The 9,211-nt window shown below is 35.9% G+C and overlaps 1 protein-coding gene across 1 annotated transcript in view; it reads right to left on the bottom strand.

Annotated features, from left to right (window-relative positions):
* Positions 1-9,211, bottom strand: part of EYS (eyes shut homolog) — an 883,205-nt gene that overhangs the window by 217,643 nt on the left and 656,351 nt on the right. The gene's annotated exons all lie outside the window — the stretch shown is intronic.

Raw genomic sequence — 9,211 nt, 5'->3', positions numbered from 1 at the left:
AATAATAATAATAATAATAATAATAATAATAATAATAATAATAATAAAAATAAAATTATTTATTCATTTATTTTAGCAAGGAAGATTTTAGCAGCTGTAAAATGAACTTCGAACTGAGACCTGCAAAGAGAGCAGACTTGTCCCCAAAGTAATTCATTATCAGGTTGATGGAAGCCATGTCTGCAGAAGCACTTTGACATTTTTCTATGAAGCAGGTTGATGAGACATGCAGTGGCATGGGAGTGCCAATGATATGATAACATCTCCATTGCCTGTATCTTCTGGTACTTATGCACTTAACATTTTATTACTGAAGTAATGGATTTAGCCTTATCTGATATGAGTGTGATAAGAAAGTTTGTATTTTTAGCTTGTCAATAAAGTAATTTGTGCTGGGGAGCAACTGCTTTTATTTGCAATTTTCTTTTTGGAGATGTGTGTACATGCCATTTTGGCTGGGCTGTGACAGAATATTATTGTAAGCAAATGTTTTACATTTTGGAGCCAAAAGAAAGATTTTTCAAGGGCATTAGCATGCATGGTAGAAGATAATTTCAAAACCCTATGAAACTGAAAACAACTGCACTTCAGAGAAATGTCAGTTTTAACAGGAATAAAACCCTAATACCTTGCATGTAATTTGCAAGAATGAACAAAACTTTTTACAGACTGTTTCTTTCACTGTTCACAACCACGTCAAGAATAGTATTCTAAATGATAGTTCACTGCTTTCCATGAATCCAGAGAACAGTACAACTGCACACTCACCTTACTGGAGAAATCATTTAAATCACTCGTCACATTAAGGTGAGATAACAATTTAAGAGATTACTTGAGAGGGATTATTTCTGTTCAGCAGTTTATATCTGAATCATATTTCCTTACCAGTCCCAGCTTTTGTTTGATTTGTGAGCATTAGATGTCTGTTTTCCTAATAAAGTATGAAGAGAACTTATAATCAGGCATGTATCTCTGAAAAATTCAATTCTCAAGGTATGTTCCAGGCTATGAGCCCGGCTTTTCCCACCTACCAGGCACAACATTTGGCAGCAGAATTCAGTGATGCTGTAGTTACAGCTTTCCATTTAAAAATTCTCAGTTGGTACAACATCATTTGCAACTGTTTTTGCACACACAGCATCTCATTTAACGGTGCAAACTCTTAGCAGTGCAAATAATATTTGTGATGTGCAATGCAGCCAAGAACGTGAAAAGGCAATTAACTGACAGAGTGAAGTTTATGAAGGCTTGGTTTGCAAATCCAAAGAAAAAATCAAACTCCAGGATGCACAGTATGCACAGAATTGTCAGATACGGGAAGAAAAGTCAGCTATGGAAACTGAGATGGAAGAGGAGAAGAGGAAAAGGAAATATATATAGTAAGAGATACTCCCATACTATTTGCTTTAAGGCATGTAGATTCCATAGTCCACAAAACAGATAAATATGTAAGTTAATGTGACAGACAATTTGCAGCAACACTTTATGTTGAAACAGTAATATCAAACCTTCCTAAACAAGGTATTGAAGTGAGTCTTCCTCAAATGAGGGAGGCTTCCTTAGATGATATTTGAAAAAAAAAAAAAAAAAAAAAAAAAAGTCCAAATTTTAGGACATGAAAAATACTATTTTTTCTAGAACTGAATTTCTGTGCCAAATCCAATCCTTGTTCTTTCATCTGGAACAGTGTCAAGGCGTACATCCAGAAGTGAGCATTGAATCTGTCAATTGCTCACACTGATCTTTGATTTGGTTCAGTTTTGCTGTCTCGCAGCCTTCCTCATCCTCTTTTTTAAGCCTCTCTTGACTTTTTCTCCTGGAAAGAGTCCAGCAGAGGGCCACAAAGATGATACGAGGCCTGGAGCATCTTCCCTAAGAAGAAAGGCTGAGAGACCTGGCTCTGTTCAGCTTGGAGAAAAGAAGACTGAGAGGGGATCTCATCAATGTGTATAAATACCTGAGGTGTGGGAGATAGAGGGATCTATCCAGAGGGATAGGGGGATAGAAGGATCAAGGCCTGTCTGGATGCCTACCTGGGCAGCCTGCTCTGGGGAACCTGCTTTGGCAGGGGGGTTGGACCTCATCATCTTTTGAGGTCCCTTCCAACCCCTACAGTTCTGTGATTCTGTGTGACTTTCTGCCATCCAAACATTAAATTCAGAAAAAGGAAAGCAATCAAAACCACTCAGCACTGAGTGGACCAATGTGCAAATCTCAAACCTTCTGAAGTTCAAGCATATCTTAAATCTGTCTGAACTTCAACTTTGTGCTCTACATTTAGTCAATAGGCACAGCTAGAAAGCCTCTTCCCAGTTTCTCTTAGCTGCTGTTTAAAAAAACAGCACTTAAAATGCCCAAATACGGTATCTTTCTGTTGGTTTTTGCAACTTTTTTTTTCTTCTTGAAACTATTGCTTCTGAACAAGACAAATACTTTCATTCCCTCTTCAAAGCTTCTCTCAGCAGATTAGAAAATGTTATTTTTAATGTGGCACTGTACTTCGCCTTCTGAAGAGGCTCTGCAAGATTAGAATATAACCTCTCCATCCCAGTCCTAAATGGCTGAGTAAATTTTCCAAGGTAAACTGAGTTCCCATAACAGAGAAGCTGTGAGAACCTTTTAGCACATCATAATTCCAGAACAGAATCGCTACTGTTTATCAAAGCTTCTATTTAGTTTCAAGGGTTATACACTTTCTTCTAGCTCACTGATGCCACTGATAATCTAGACTCCAAAATGGAAGATCTACCTATGGCATACTACTGATGCATGATGTATCTGTGAGGGATAAAGCAGAATCACATCTACATCCTGGATGTGCAAGTGATTTCTTATGTAATAATTTAGCTCAGGGAAGACCTCTGAATTGTAATTCTCAAAGCTGTAGTAGCCAAACCTTTGGTTTTTGTCTACAGTGAAGGTTCTCCAGATGCTTAGAGCCCTCCCTCACCAGGAAGAAAACAAGGTGTTTCAAAAGGTATATTAAAACACGATTGATACAGTGGAAAAATCCAAGAGGAATATTCTAACCGTATGGATGGGGAACCATATTCAAACACTTTTCCTATTCAACCCAATTCATTCAACTCAATGAATGCTCACTCCATGCAAGACAGAACAGCCCAAGGGACTGGTTTGGGGAGTAATTATAGCATTTCTTATAGTGAACTATTAAGTTTATAACTCCATCAGGCCGAGGACACAACTGAGATCAAGTACCTGATAAACTGGAACAGCCCTCTTATCATTGATCATAATAAGAAGGGAAAACGGGTATGTACCAAAGTCAGTTATATTTCTTCTAGTAGATCTTGCCCCCTGTGAGATACACTTGTGAAGGACAGGTAAAGGCACTCTCAGATCCTAGCAGGAAGGAGGGGAACTCTCATGACAATCAAGGTGCTTCCAGAAATGCACAGAACCTCGCACGTTGGTAGGCTGGAACTTCAGTGCACCCCAATTACTTTACAGACAAAACACAGTTTTGAGAGTATGTACTTTGTTTTGAGCTATTGTCACATGAGAATAGCTTAGGAATCTAAGTCATTTTCATAGATAGAGTCCTTAATCTCTTTGTGTATTAGTTTCCCCATGTGCTCACAATCATTCTTGCCTACATAATAGAACGAGGAGAGGCCTACATTGCTTTATAAATATCAATTAAGATTGCTGGCTAGAAAGTATTATGCTATTCAAAGAGTGTGTGACTGGAGAGGGATGGGAATATAAAAAGGCATTCTGTACCAAACACTGCTGAAATTACCATGAGAGCTGGCCTAGAAGCAAGATGAGACAGGTATGTAGAAATTATTAGTACAGAATGAGTTAAAAATGCAGAGTACTATTATGTATTATTAAGCCTTTCTTCCAGACTTAATTTCTAATTATATTTTAATGGTGGTGAATGGCTGGCATGCATAAATACAAACATCATTTACTCATCAGTAATCTGGCATTTAATTAAAACATTGCTGCATTCCCATTCAGTGCATAAGGAAGAATAGTGTAAATATGACAGGTCAAAAATCCGCATGGTATTAACAGATAAAGTAAAAAAATACACTGTTGAAAAGCTTCCTAAATAGTATTTAACAATGTAACAGATCAGATATAAGCAAAATTATAGTCCTTTATGTAGTATTTTCCTATGAGGAAAAAACAATTTTATATTCAGTAATGCATCTGTCACAGGTGAGAGAGTAAACAACAATCCACAGTGGACCTGGATATGGGGGCGTACGTAATAACTGATGAGATTAGGGCTTTTCCCCTATGTGATTATCTCACACACTCCTTCGCTCCCTTACTCCCCTTATCACCATAACATTCATTAGGTCTCCGTTTCCCTTCCCAGCAGGGAGGCTGCTGCTGACCTAGGAAGCTTGGGTGGGAAGTCATGTCATTTTGTGCTTAGCTGCTGCTTGCAGTTACTTGTCTTGAGTGGTTTTGGCCATGGTCTCTATGCATCCCCTGGTATTCGTCTCTGTGCACCTCTGTGAACTTCAGGATCTTCCCCACTTCCAGAATCTTTTCTCTAGTCAGGATCTTCACCTCTTTCTTTCCTGGACCTATTCTTCTCCCCAAGACTACTTATTTTCAGGAACTTAAAGTCTCTCTGTGTATGCATGATCAGCTGCCTAATCGGTTCTTTTATCTCCTGCCTCTTTATTAACTGGAGGTTTCAGTATGTGCCATGTTTGTTTGTTCAGTCAAGACATTATTAAAATCTACAACCACCTCATACTGATTGCAGCTGGCAAGTAGGATGCTTCTGTTTGTGAGCTCAAAAGTTCAGTTTTGGGTATTCCTCTCCCATTTTCCAACACCCCCAGTTATCTGCTGCCCATTAATGTTAACAAAGTAAGCCACATGTTTTCAGCGTCATATTTTAGAGTGTCTCAGTGTAAGAGTCTTTTCCTTCTTCCTCACATAAACATGGAATGACCATAATGACCATAAGGGTACACTAAACAAAGTTATGTTCAAATTAATGGGATTTTCCTAAGGGAAAGTTGTTGAATCCTGGAGTATGGAATATTTTTCTTTCATGTAATTGTAATTATTTGAATTTTGGCCACAATGCTTTTCTGCAGTGAGCATTCCCACTTTACTTGAGAATGAACAAACACTGTAACAATCACAATGACAGCAGCGACAAGATGAATTAATAAAATAGTAATTAACATGTTTAATACTTATGACCGCATGCTCAGCCTCTTCTTCCTTCCATATTCTTCAAGGCATCAAAATGTCACCTTAAATAGCCTTCAAAATAACCCTCCTAAATACTTGAATACATTTTAGCTGCCAATAAAACTCTTAGGATAGAGTTTACTTCATCAGACATTATCTGAGAGTTTAGGAGCTTGAATAAATTGATCGTCTTGATTCCCACGGTAGAGATCTACGAAGAGAGAGGCATCTCCAATTCATCCCACTCTAAGACAGGCGACTGCCTTTCTTCATTGACTAGAGATGGAACTGAGCAAATTAACTTTGATGAGTGAAAACAAATTCCTACTCTGGTCACTATGTTGCATTTAAAATCATGTATGTTTTGATTATATAACAGAAAAATTGCCCAAACCTTTTTTAGTTATTTAAAACACATGCTAAAGCATTTGTATGAATCACAAGCCTTTACTGAAAAGAACAATGCTTACTTTTACTGTGTTTCAGCCTAAACTTTATTTTCTAAACCTTTGAACTATTTAAGGTCACAGTGAAAAGATGGGTATGACTTCAGTATTAGCAAGAGAAAGGAACTCCGGTTTAGAAAAATCTTAGAACTGGGAGAGCAATTAATGACAGCATTATCACAACTGCAACGGAGAAGCTTTGTTAGCAGCGTGAAACACTGGAAAAAAAAGGAATAGCAGTTTCCAAACAAGAAATAAGGACAGGAAATGAGTTATGAAATGGATTCAATAATTGGTAAATGGTTGGAGCCAGTTAATGATACATGCTTGTGTTTATAGTGCCCAGAAATTCCAGAGTCTAATCACTTCCCTTCATTTTCATACAATGCTTATTCAATTTTATAATGTAAATGAAATATATTAGGCAGCTAATTCTAAGAAATGACTGCATTTTCAATAGGCTAATGTCATTTGGCCTTCAGCATTGCTCCTTACAGCCATAAAAATTACATATTACATCTGGTTATTTAAATAACGAATGTTTTTGAGGGTTAAGAAGTGCTAAGTTACACTTTTATGTCAATAGGGCCTTGGATGGGTACAAGTAGTGTAGCATCTTCTCCTGTCAGACTTTTAATATTACAGTGCGTGGAGAGAGGACAAATGTGAAATCTGGCTTCAGAGAGCTGGTCTGGAGCATGTACATCTTAATACATTCCTGCACAGCACAGAGACAGACTTTTGTTTTGTTTCTCTTTCTCTCTCTCTCTCTCTTTTTTTTTTTTTTTAATTATTTTTAAAAAAAGTTCAATTTCATTATATGCTTATACTCTTTTTTGATGGTGCTTGCAATTTTAACAGCTCTGGGTCTTAGGAACTGAAATCCTTCTGTTTTCCCATACATAAATAAATTACCCAAGATTTCCACTATTGCTACAGCAAAATACTGCTTCCTGTAAACTTCACAGCTTCAAAAGAAATCCTCAGACACAGAACCAATATAGTTTCTGCATACATTTACCAATAACTTGAGAAGGATATGAGAAGTAGCTGAAGGAGAGGACACAAAACCCAGGCTTATCTTTATATCATACATGTGATCTTGTGTGAATTGCCCAAAGTGTACATGAATACCTACTGCAGGTTTGCACAGACTGAACAGGGGTTTCAGTATACTCTGAACATTCTGTGTGCTGTGGAATATGATCTTCTGAGATACAGTTTCTTTTTGTAAACTGTTAAATGGAAAAGTTTACTCGTATATTATGAATTGTTTATGCTTCTAGTTTCTGTTTTTTATATAACAGTTCTTCAGAAAACAAATAAACAAACAAAAAAAACAACATGGTATTTTTATTTCTAATGAACATGCCTATAAAATTCTGTCTAGACTTTAAGGTTAAATTTCTAAAGCATTCTCTCCCTACCCAAGAGCTGTGATTTCACTTTTAAAGAACAAAGGAGAAAAGGAAAGCATACAACAGGATTTAAACCTGTCGAGCTATTTTTCTCAATAGTTACTTGAACAAAGATCAAAATTTTAAATGTTATAGTAATGTTTCAAGGCTGCAGGGGGCACTGATGCACTGCATATCTACAGCACTGCAAAGCAAGAGTCAGACAGGATATGATTAAATGGTCCTGCAGGTTACAGATGCAGAAAATAAAAACATAAACTATTTATAATCAATTTAGTTTTTTAGAAATTAGGTAATTATAAAATATTTATACGAATTTTGGAGGGGAATTAATGTTTCTTTTACTGGTAAATATATTTGTTTTTCTGCTTCATTCAAGTAGTTATACGGATAAGACTCTTTTATTAACTTTATAACCAAGGTCTCTTGAAGGATGATGTATCTTTCTAGTATTGCATTACTTAATATTACAGCTTTACACAATCCCCATTCCCTCTAGAAAAAGAAAATAGAATTTGCTTAGCAGCTCCCCAGAGAAGCTCATTTATTAGCTGTTGATAATAACTTGTTTATATCTTAATCAGCCAATACAGATATTTTCTGATTCACAGACTCATTTAAAAAAAGAATGCATTACAGTAAGAAATAATTATGTATTTCAAGAAGTAATTACGTATTTTATCACATTATTTGATATTTTTGATTTAAGGACCTAGGAATGATGGCCCCCATTGCAGTTACAGCTATTTTATTATCAATTCAGAGGGTTTGGTTATAGCTTTCAGCCATTGGCTCTAACTTGCTGGGCTCTGCTGAGCTAAAGAAACCTCTGTGTCCAGTGTTTCTCCTCATGAAACACGTGTGATCTCTTCATATACACTATAATGAACGTAGTCATCTTTTAGAATAAAAACGGCCCAAATTCCTAAAGCAATTTTCCGTGAATCATTTTTTATTTGAATCACCAATTTATTTGAGATTTTTTTTAATATACTTTTTATCCTTTCTAATTCTTATGCACTTCTCTGGTGGGTACTAGTAGTACATAATGAAATGGAATACAACCGATATCACAGTCAATGGTGTATGCGGAAATTAAACTGTCCACCTACTTTCTCATTCACACACATAGTAATCAAATTTACCATTTTGCTCCAGAAGTTTACATTGTGTTGTTTGTCAACATTAACCCAAAAGAACTCTTCATGACATTGTCCTTCGTTTGGGGGTTTGGCCTGTTTAAACAGGAACTCAAAATAGGAAGTTGTGTAAAAAAGTGATTTCCTGAAAGTTACTATGTATTTCCTAATAATTAAACCTGCAATATCCGAGCAATTTTAGAGGAGTTTTATTTTATTCCAAACACCTTTGAATAAGTAAAGTCCATTTATATATATATATACATATAAATAATTGATTTACAGGGTCAAAGTTCCTATCACTACTATGGATATCTTTTGGATATCAGTGATATAAAGGACTTAAAATTTGTATTGTTGAATCATTTTTAGATCTGAAGTGAACAATTGTTATTAAAAATGTTCTACCAAGGAGGAGCTGAAATCATTTAAACTATAAAAAATATGTTTAAAATCTCTTTTAAAAAAGTGGAATATTATTTGTTATCAACTTTATTTTCTATGAAAACACGGAAGATTTTGTAATGTTGATCGTTTCACATTTAATGAGATTTTTACAAACCCACAATTACTTTATCAGTCATGAAGTCCTGTAGTCTATTCACTGACACAACAAAGCACACAGAATGGATTCCAGCAGATAGCTGTTAGCCAGAATAAAACTGAACTTCTAAACTTTTGATAATCTGGCTTTTATCAGTTGAAGGCAACTCACGATTTCTTATTACTTCTATAGCAATTTCAAAAGTGAATCTCAAAGATGACAAAAAGGCAAAGAGAAAGTCTTACACTGATTCAAGCTTCCAGTAGGCAAATTCTTCCATTTGGTATGGCCTTATCCCTACTTACTCTCTCTAATATACCCCTCTTTTCACAGTACAGTCTGGTACAATAGTAAGAGCAACAACATCTCCATTACGAGGCACTCTCTGCACATAACTTGCAAATCATGGAAACTTGCTGTGAAATGTAATTATTTGCAAGTATATAACAGAACATTTTTTCCTCTATTTCT

Source organism: Oxyura jamaicensis, chromosome 3 (assembly GCF_011077185.1).
Source record: "Oxyura jamaicensis isolate SHBP4307 breed ruddy duck chromosome 3, BPBGC_Ojam_1.0, whole genome shotgun sequence".
Taxonomy (NCBI): Eukaryota; Metazoa; Chordata; class Aves; order Anseriformes; family Anatidae; genus Oxyura; species Oxyura jamaicensis.
This window is presented reverse-complemented; position numbering and strand designations above follow the sequence as displayed.